This window comes from Haemorhous mexicanus, chromosome 6 (assembly GCF_027477595.1).
Source record: "Haemorhous mexicanus isolate bHaeMex1 chromosome 6, bHaeMex1.pri, whole genome shotgun sequence".
NCBI classification, from domain to species: domain Eukaryota; kingdom Metazoa; phylum Chordata; class Aves; order Passeriformes; family Fringillidae; genus Haemorhous; species Haemorhous mexicanus.
In genome coordinates, this window is record NC_082346.1 from 39,352,839 (window position 1) to 39,363,910 (window position 11,072).

The window sequence follows — 11,072 nt, forward strand, 5'->3', positions numbered from 1 at the left end:
ATATCTGGGATGTAAGAGTGGAAAACTATACTTCTTCAGATTTAATGTCAACAGCAAAATGAGATTATAACTGAAGCATGATTTGCTTTATGTTATAATTTAGCTCCTACCTGTTTTTTCCCTTGCTATAGTAATTGATTTTTCTCTCTGCCACTGTTTTTTTAAAAACTCTGAACCATGGATCTGTCAGCAGAATGGGTGTAGACACCAGCCCCACACCTTTGCCTTCACTTGTTCTTGGAGCTGCTATTTCTCTACTACCTCCACTTTTCATCTGAATGTAGCCAGTGAGAAAGGGAAAGGGTCAAGCTCCTCTTAGTGAGCTCTTATTGTATTCCTTTGAATTTATAAGCTTTAGCTTTTCCATGAGCATTCCAAAAAAACTTTTTTTTTTTTTTTTTTAATGTGCTCAAAGAGGCATCCTCTGATAACTATCTGCTGTTGCTTGAAAATTTTGGGTGGAACTGCTGCATCCTAATGCCACTCCAATATCAAGAGCCCTACTGTTAGTCAGTTTGTGAAGTTGTCCAGAATCTTCATCTATTTTTTTTTTTCTTTCTGCTGGTGGGCAGCATGTCAGAAGGAGGATTTGCCAGGTCAAGCCTCGCAGTTGAAATGTCCTGTATGTAGAAATATGAGTAGACTAGGATGTAAAAATCAAGCCAAGGCATTTATAATAAAGAAGCACAGAAAGAGGAAACAGGAGAGTGTAGCTGAGCTGGAGGGAAGCCTCAGTGAATGCACTGGAGGGCTGTCAACTCCTGAATCCTTAACTTGTACTGAAGTAGACTGAGGTCAAATCTTTCTCTCAGACTTACCTGGGGCTTGGATCTGAGTGTTTTTATTGGCTAGCAGATCAGTTAGAGAGAAGACTTGTGAAAACCATAATTAACTTGGAGTGAAAATTTATTTTAGGGGCGCTGGACATGTTCATTATTTCAGTCTGTGGATGCTGTGGGACAGGGAGAGAGAAACGGCAAGCGTTTTTCGCAGCGGCTTGTGAGACATTTTAGGGAGCTGGAAAGATGTGATAACCTGTTGACTATAAACAATTTGCAGGTGCTGTTTTTCTACCTTGTTTTTCTGTTCCTCTCAAGGACAATGTGTGAGAAAGATGTTTCTGTTAGTTAGCCAATGGAAGAGAATCTATCGTACCGCTCTATAAAAACGGCGCGGTTCTTTCGAATAAAGTTCTTCTTCGCCTTTGCTACGATCCTGCCTCTCGCCTGTTCCTGCCCCGACCCCGGTGCATGAGTGACATCAGTCTTTATTTGTTTCACTCTTACTGTTTGCCTTGCTTTCATAGGAACATTGGTGCAGACCAGCCACTAGCACTTGAATCAGAGACACTTATGTACAACTTGCACAAGTCTAGAAACCAAAGTGGTGAAAATGCTGACAGCATATCTACAGTTCTAATGATGTTTGATAGTTACATGATGACCATCTAGGATGCTTTTTCTGTGCTTAAAATATGCTGTAATTTCATGATGTTCAAACTGCAGGCTGGATACCACCCAGAGCAATGACCTCTGACTCATCCAGAGAGCCAAGTGCTGAGAAACCACTGAAGGTGGCTGTGAGCAGGATTAGATTTGAGCTTGAGCTGTGAGACAGAATTGAGAAGCAAAGATATGTGAACTTAGTGTTAGGATTGGAAGGCTTAAAAGAGCCCCACGACTAAGACATTTGATCAGGGTGATTCACCACTGTACTGGGAGAAGGATCCAGAAGCATTCTAGTGACAGCAGTGTGAGGCATGTTCTTCACTATCTATTCAGCTAGGAACAAGGTACAGCTGGAACCAAGGCTCAGCTAGGAACAAGGTACAATCTGTCTCTCTTGCATCTCTGAACACACAGACTTGAACCAGTTTTGCAACTGGAGCAAATCAGTGAAACTCCATTAACCTAATTGGGTCTGATGCTCAGCCTCAAGGGGCTCAGGTGCTTTGTTTTGAGATCTTTCCTTTTCCTCTGTATTTCTCCCCCCATTTCCCCACTCCCCCCATTTACCTGGCAGGTTTGCAAAATTTAATATAATGGCTATTTAACTTTCCTTCTTCCAGTGGCTATTTTCTGACTGTGAAGAATAGGAATAAGTAGGTCACAGCAAAATACTTAGGATGTGGAAACTACTGGAGCTTTGCAAACTGTGCTCATTCAGGAAAAAATAAAATCTATCTAGTAGACAATATATTGTGCTGAATGAGACCTGTTTCTTTGTGTCTGTAAGGTTACATAAAGATACAAACGCATTTAAATTTATATGCAGGGGATTTTTTTTCCTATATATCAGTGTAAAGTGGTGTGCAAAGCCTTGATGAAAGAGTAACTTTTGACATGAAGTTTTCCAGATGGGTAAATACCTCAAGCTGAATTTTCTTCAGTTTTCTTTTGGGAGGGGGAGACAGCACTTTTGCAAAATATTAGATAAATATAGATTTGCTAGTGATACTAAAAAAAAACCAAACAAACAAAGCATGAGAATTTCTTGAAGGTGCTTTAATATCTTTAAAATAAGACTTTAAAAGCATACTGTAGAAGATGAACTTAATACTGCAGGAAGTTTCATGTCTTGCATGATTTTTTGCTTCAACAGCCAGTCAGGAGATGTTGTCTTGAAAAATTGGTCATGTGGGTGAAATTTACAGTTGGTTGCAGTTTACCACGCATTGCTTATTGAAATTTCTGAGGGTAAATTTTGTATTCACCATGGAAATGTGAGCAGGAACATAGGTTCCCTCAGTTTTTTTTTTTTTTTTTTTTTTTTTTGATGATTTCTTTTCAGTTTTGCAAGCACTGAAGAAATAAAGGGGATTTACAAAAGGTTCACACAAAGTGCAACATTTCCCATATCACAAAACAGTGATTTAGCTTCAGATTGCATGCATCATGACAGAACATTCCATTGTCAAAAAATTTCTATTTATTTTTCAACTATTAAACAGGTTCAAAATGATTTGGAAATCATAGATTGAAACCCCTTATATTACTAGATTGCTTTATTTCCCCAAAAGCACCTTAAATAGAAAGTATAGCCCAAATTAGTTTTACATGCTGTATTTCATGGTCTACGTCCAACAAATTTTCAAAAATCATATCTGGTAAATATTAGTTAAGCATACATCAGCTGTTTTTTTAAGCACTCCTGTGTAGCCTGAGCTCTTTAGTTTCCTTGCCCATGATCTTGTCCAAAACAAATGGTAATTCATTTGGTTAATCACACTTACAGAATTGCTCCCATTTTTCAAATTATGCTGTGCCTAAGAAAAGCCATGGGGATCTGTTCGCTTCTTTGTACTATTGAAATGAATCAGAGAACTGCTTTGCCTACCAACTGTTATGTACCTAATTAACATTACAATGTAGTGTTGTAGTTCCAGTATTTATTACAGAAATCTTTCTCCCAAGACCCCAGATCAGTTCATTAGTCAGTTGTGATTGTTTGGTTACTGCTTTTTATGATGCTCATAAAAAGAGCCATCCTCATTATTGCTGTAAGTGTAAGTCACATGCAGTCAGGTCTTTGGTTTCGTTTGACTCTGGTTGCTGGAAGCTACTTTAACATAAATTATAAAGATAAGATGCAATTGCATCAAAGCATGCCTTATTCATGCCTGAGTGAAGTGAAACATTGTTTGTTTGGGGGATTGTCTTTTCTTTCTTTGGTGCGTATACCATGGGCTATTTGTGGCACGTCATCCTCTCTCATTTGATAGGAGTGCAGTTCAAAGGAAGACAGCTGGGACTTCTAAGAGATCACGTGGTTTTGAGAGCACGGTGTGCCCAAAAATTACCAGCTATGCAAAGTCTTGTATGTTTTCTCCTAAAGATTTACTGCAAACATAGACCAGTGTTGCTGGTTTTCTCTGCATTCCAATGCACTCATCAAAAGTTTTGTCAAAACTATGCTAGTCAGTCTGCTGCTAATCTAAACAAACAGATTTGTGTGTTTACTTGGAACAAACAAATCTGACATATTTTAATGTGTTTTATATGAACAAGGATTAAGCTAATGCATGCAAAATATTTGCATAGATGGTTCCCTTCTATTTTCCTTTAGTTGCAATATACGCCCTTGCTCTCATCACTTGTGTAATTCTGTTGCACAGCAGCACTGTGTAACACTGCAGAGGGTGCTCCATTCTCATGCTCAGCCTGTATTTCAGTTTCTTCCATTAATTTGCAAAAAAAGGATATGCATATATAATTTGTATATTTTTAAGAGAACACCCCTAAATGAGGAAATATGAGGAACACAAAGGCTCTTAACTGCTCTTCACAGCTGGGTCATAAGTTTGAGGACCAGCACCACATGTTATTACTTCAGAGATTTGCACTTGCAGGAAACAACTTCTAGCCATTTCCTCCCTGCAGACCCTGCCTGCAGGCAGCCTGTCCCTGAGTTACTGAGGGTCATGGAAAAGCAGTTAAACTATTCTCTGTGTGATTGGGATCTTTTTTCCTTCTCCCTGTGAAATCATGGTCTTTCCCAAACAGCAGTTCCAATAATTCTCTATCTGAGAATTGACAGCTGGGTTTTAGCCTTACAATGAAGGAGTTTGCTGCCCAGTGCCCTGTTTCCAGGGTGCCTGCTGTCACTATTTCCTTTACAGATTTTCTGCAACAAATATCACCTATGCTTCCATAGGAGTATGTTGGCTGTACACTATCACAGGGCAGCAGTTTACCTTACATCACAGTGTCACCTGCTGCAGGTTACAGGTGAAGCTGCAGAGCAATCTAGACATGTAGACAAGGTATCAGCAGACAGTCTGTAGTGGTGGATACTCCTCTTGTGAACAAAGAGTCAGTGCTTTTAAAACAAGCCATTCCCCAGTCAAGATGCACGGTACTCATGCAGGATTAACAAGCAGTTAAGCAAGAAACGTCAGCTGAGTAAAGGTTGTAAACAGACCCTTGCACTGTGTCAGGAGCAGCTCAAAGAGGGCAGTGCTTCAGTTCAGGGAGGCTGCTGTGACTTGAACAGGCCACCTGTTTGGGTTACATTTTCTGGGCACTGAAGATGCCTTCCAGAAAAAAGGACTTGGAAAAATTCAAAGATATCCTAAAGGTGCTTTTTAATGTTTGGTCCTTCTGAGGTATGAGTTCCTTTGTTTGTCTTGAGGACAGGCAGCTGATCACCATACAGCTCTACAAAGGAAGAAAGAAAATGGTTCTGATACTTTTTAGTTGTTCAGATGTACCTAAAGTGCTATCTTTGGAGCACTAGCTTATCTCCCACTGTGTTTCTATTGATTTTCAATCTTTTCTTTTAAAAAAAGCAACCACCCTTCACCCTGCACTTGCATAAATCCTGCACATGTCATTTCTGTAGATGTAGGTGTATAAAATATGAAGAGCAGAAGTAAAAGATCGCAAACTCCAAACAGCTTCTCATCAGACCATATCCCTGTCATGGTATGGATTTTGTTTCTGGGAGCAACCTGGGAAAAAATATAGGCCTAACTGCTTGAAAACAACCTGACAAGTGTCAGTGGAATCTTTGAAAGGAGCAAGGGATTGTTTGGAAGGCACATAGATGGAGAGATAGGCTCCAGCTGCAGCTTTTGGAAAGGTACTGTGTCAGGGTTTTTCTTTTTTTCTTGCTGTGGACCAATAAATAGTCTTTCCTTAAGATCTTATGAAATGTGCAAATCTTGCCTTAGCAGCATGCTCCTAATTAGGCTTGTCATCTGATCATATGAAGTTTCTCAGTCACATTCACACTTGTCATGAGTTATTAAAATATGCCTCTGACTTGTTTCCTTGTCCGCCTGTGTTTAAAAAGTATTCTTTCATTTTATCTGTTTTACAGAAAACCCTGAGCTTTTTTTTTTTTTTTTTTTTTGGCTGCATGCAAAGCATGCTAAGTGGTACAAATAGAGAAATTACTGGTTTAGTCCAGACTTAAAACCTGAAAGTAGAAAGAAAAGCTTCTTAGTATCAGATTCTAGCTTTGGAGAACTTGATTAAATAAAAATGGCTGGCTCTGGCCCTTAAAAAGATGTTTTAAATATATATTTTTCATCCTCCAACTTTCCCATTTGGTGCAAGGCTTGGAAATACTTATTCACAAATCATGCAGAGTTATGGCAGGTTCAAGCATGGTTGAGCATAACATTAAGGAGGTTTTGAAGAAGAAAAAAACCGGATCTGCTTTTTTGCAAAAGTTAATAGCAAAACCATCCAGTATTATCAAGAACCAGAAACGAGGCAGGGTGGTATTGTTTGAATTCAAGACATACCTTCTAAGGACTTTCTGTACTGTAGAATTAATAATATCAAATTAACTCCCAGCTACATGGAGAAATAACATGGATTTGACGTAGCTCAGCAAGGACCTTTTAAAACTCAAAAACCCCCCAAATCTCCAAAACAAAACCAGCATGACCTAAAGCTATGATTTGAACATGACCTCACATTCCCTCCCCAGCTCAAATACCTCTCTCCTCAGACACTTGTGGCTTTGCATTTTGCCAATTATTTTTTCTGCCTTGGACTTAGAGATTATGACTTCACATCATGTACAGATAGTCATAGTGGAGAAATAGTTGGAGTCATCTAGCAGGAAAATGTACTAAGCATGAGGTGGACTCCAAAATTTCATGCTGCAATCTAGTCCTTTTTGTTTAAGATACCAGTTTTACCTTGGGAATGAGATACATATCTTCATTCTCCTATATGAGTTGTTCGAACCTTTAGCTGGGGAGCAGTTCTTGTGCATTCTGTGGTTCAGTGTGTATTTAATTAGTGCAGCCAGGTGAAACAGCTTAAAAGGTGAGTTCAGACCGCAAGCCCGGTAACTTAGAGGATAAACCATCTCTTGGGAAATTTCAGGTTTGCCTTCAAATCCCTTCTCCACTCTCGGAATTTATATCTGTCTCACTTTCCAAGAAAGCAACTTTGATCATGTTCTCCAAACTCAAGCATTGATTAAAAGACCCCTCTGTTCAGTCTGTGAAAGTGACATATTTTGACCACATCCACTGGAGCAGTTTCCTCTGGAGGACGTTGGGGAATTTATGCATCCTCTTAGGGTCTTGGTATGAGATGACCAGTAAGTATTGAACAGATTTATGTAGCTGAATGTATGTTCCAGAATGGGACTGGGCTCCTCAGAGATGTTGCTAGGTGCCAGGGATTTCACACTTGTCTGAGTTAGTGTTGATGATGCAAATTGGCAGCTAGATGTTAGAATTGGACGCCTGAACAGACATCCACCTCTAAACTCATGTGAGCAAAGTACTTTGCTCCGAATCTCATGAACTTCCTAGAGATTTGAAATAGTCTTGGGTGATGTTAATGACTTTCTGGCCTTCCTATAATTTTGCAGTCTCAGGCAATCCACAAACTACTCATCAAAATGCCATTACAGCCAGAAGCAAGTATGATAATCTCGCATTGGTCTACTGATGTTCACTTTCTTGTCTATTTAGGTGATAGCTAACCACTGCTTATTTCTGCCTGGGGATGAAACCTCTTGGAAGGACACAGTATTCACAGTGTGCTATTGGTATTAAAGTAAGATTTGCTGATATTTCATCTAGTACTACGGCATGGCATCTTAGAATGTATTAGCTTCCCTAAACTTACTGATGACTCTGTTTTGGTTTTGCCTCTGCACTTTACGTCCAATGCATTCATGAGTGACCATTTAAAGATGCAGTGGCACATTGATCCTTAGCATTTCAATGCAGAGCTAGGTGGCCTGATAATTAAAAGTTGAAAGGAAACTGTCAAAACAGCAGTTAAAATAAAAATAGGAAAAAGAAAATACTATATAAATATTTAGATTTGATTTTGCCACAATAGAAATTCCTGAAATAAATGCATAAGCAGTGTTTTGCAGGTAAGAACAAAAACCTTAGTCTGTCTTTAAAAAAATATACTAAAAAATACCAACTGTCCTTCCCACCACCCTTTGCTCTGAGTTTTCTTTATATTGCAACATTAATTTTAAATCTTCAAGTTGACATGGGTGCTGAGATAAGCCACAAGAACAATGTACGAGTGATGGAATTGGCAGCTGACACAATTTGCTTGGGAATATGAGTTTAAACTGGCCACTCCTTTCCTGATGTAACATGTCATATTCGTTGTAAAGTAACTACTATAGAATTTTTTCCCCCCATCTTTCTTTATGGTGCAGAATGTCAGTGAACTTTTGAATGAAATTTAATTGTTTCTTAATACTACCCTTGTTTGGTTTACTCAGACTCTAGTATGTCTACATATATTTTTTGAAACAAAACAACATGGGGGAGGGAAAGCAATGATTTAGATGCTCGAGGCCTTAAGGGCAGTTTTTAAACAGAATCAAAGTGGTTGTATTGTGCTAAAGAGGTATAATACATCATGAACTTTAAAATGGGCAAAAGAGGTGATAAAGAGAACTTGTGTTAATGGCCCATAACACAATGATCTAATAAAAGTGATAACTGAACACCTGACACCTGTAGTTATAAAGGCCCTCTGAAGAGAATGGTACAAATGCTGTAGCAAAACTGGGCAAATCTGTTAAGACTCTTCAAACTAGTGTGGTAAGAGGACAGATTTAGGGTTTTGTTAGCAGAGTGTGCAGTAGCCATGCAGTCTCAACTGCCAGGGCTTGTGCAGCTGGAAGTGTGATGGAGTTAGGGAAGCCGGGAGGTACTGGGGTCACATAGCCCATAATAGTGTAGCTTGGGGTTGCACTTTATGCATGATAAGACCAAACCACCCACAGTGCTCTTATCAGGTCATCTTTGTGTGGCATATCACATACACAAATGATTATTTTTTCCTAATTTGGACGGGGGGAGAGTATTGTGTAGTGTAACAGAACTCGATTGGTCTGTCTGGAAGAGAGGAGAAATTTTCCCCCTGTTTCTCTGTCCTGGAGGAAATGCTGGAGCAGGGTTTCCAGCAGATGAGCAGCTGTGGTCAGCTGTCCCCTTGCCCCACCAGCTGCCCTCTGTCTCCTTCCCTCTTAAAAGGACCTCAGACACGGGGGCACAGATTTTGTCACTTACACGGGCAACTGTCAGCATGGTTGTCAGGAGTCCATCAGGCATAAAGATCAGCTCTCAGGATTGTGAGGAATGTGTGTGCAGCCATCTGTGGCACTAGCAGAAGTTCAGTGGCATGGTAGCACTCACGTCTGCACACCCAGCTATGTGGCAGGGGTGCCTGGGGCAGGCTGAGGCTCACTTCCCCCTGCAGGGTGAGCAGCTCTTCTGTGAACAGCTACTGACAATAGGAGATGCAAAACTTACGAGCTTGGAATGCAGAATCCGCCAGGCCTATTTATACCTCCTGTGAAGAGCTAGCCACTGACAGCTCCATATCTCATACTACACAAACAAAAACTGTGGTAATGGCAGCTGATACAGATTCTTACTGTTTAGTCATGCCAGCCTTCCCTTGCGTGGCGTCAGCTCAGATCCTGTAGAGATTGCGTGTACTTTTTCCCCAAGAGAAAGCCATGTTTTTTTCAAGGCTGTGAGTCATGCTTTGCAATTCTTTTATTCTGAAGCTTAACAGAAAAGATCTGATGTGCAGTTTGTGGAGTGTATAAGCGAGGTTATAAATCCCTCATTCTGGAGAGGGTTACACTGAGTCTATCATGTATGTGAAGGTTGTGGTTTGACAACAATCCCATGGCGTGTCACAGCAGTTTTACAGGAATTGCAGACAGACTTGCTGTTTAGAACCATATTTACATAAACAATTCTGCAGCTCTTAGAAGATGAAGCAGCATTGTGAGTCAGTGAATTTCCAATTGCTTACATGTCAAATGAAAAAATATCTATTGGAATGAAACCATGAGTAATAGAGACTGAAGCAATGTACAAGATTGCAGTAATTACAGAATATATTGCAGTATTTCTGAAATGGTTGTGAATGTTAGTACAGGACATTCAGCTTCTGCTTTGGTATTTTACAAATGAAGCAGAATCATTCCATGAAATAGGTGAAAAGTAATGAAAGGAGAGGCCTATTTTCATCCTTCTGTCAGGCTGTGTTTTCAAGGGTTGCAACAGACTAACTATTCCTGACCCTCTGACTATGTACCTTTGGAAGCAGATCTATTCTTTGGCACTTAGAATAAACACCTCTTTTTGAAACTTATTTTCAGTGTCAGGAACTTCTATTACTAGTAGACTGAATCAAACCAGCATGATGTACTGAGTAATAAAACCTAAAGGAAGGCACCCAGAATAAGCTTGCTGCTTTACCAGTCATGTTACTTCAGCTCTACTTCAGGAAACACTTATTTAAAGACTGTGCTGAAGATTATGGCAATTGTCTATTTTCTGAAAAATCTGTAAAAAAGTTAGTGGCTGAAAGTTTATTGGAATAATTTATTTAATGGATTAAAGAAAAATCCTTAATCCATTTTTTTTTTGTAAAAATTGGACAGACTGAATTTTCTATGGAAATATATTTTCTGTAGAAATATGGAAGGATACAGACCAAGAAAAAACACCTCCATAAATATTAAAAATTGCTCTTAATGTAAAGCTTCTTTACCTTGTCTCTTTTTTCCTTCAAAAGTGCTTTGAAATAAAGTTTTCTTTTTGCCACACCAGAAAATTTATTAGAAATTCTAACAGATGGTAAAATTCATTATTGACAAAACAGTGTTTTTACAAATGCATCTCTATTTGGTGGCAGAAGAGAGGCTATAAGTAAAATAGATATTAGATATTCACAACAGTAATGACAACAAAACAAGAGTTCTTTACAGCATGATCAGAAGAATCAGATCCTTGTTTTTCTGGTCAATCAGCATTCTTTACTGTAGTGTTGTGAAATGTAGTGTGGCCCAAGGGTCTGAATTCTGACTGCAGAAATCCTCATTTAGGTTCCAGCAACCTTTCTGACATTTTAATTTCCTGAACAATCTCTAGCTTTTAAAATTGTTGAATTTTTGTATATGTTTGGACCAAGTAACTTTCATTTGGCTAACAGTTATCTTTCTTTCTTGATGAGCAACAGGCAGAGAATCCACTTTTTTCTCTGTAATTTGATTATCATGATTAATTGCCCTTACTGCTGGAGACTTTTTAATAATTTGAACTTGTC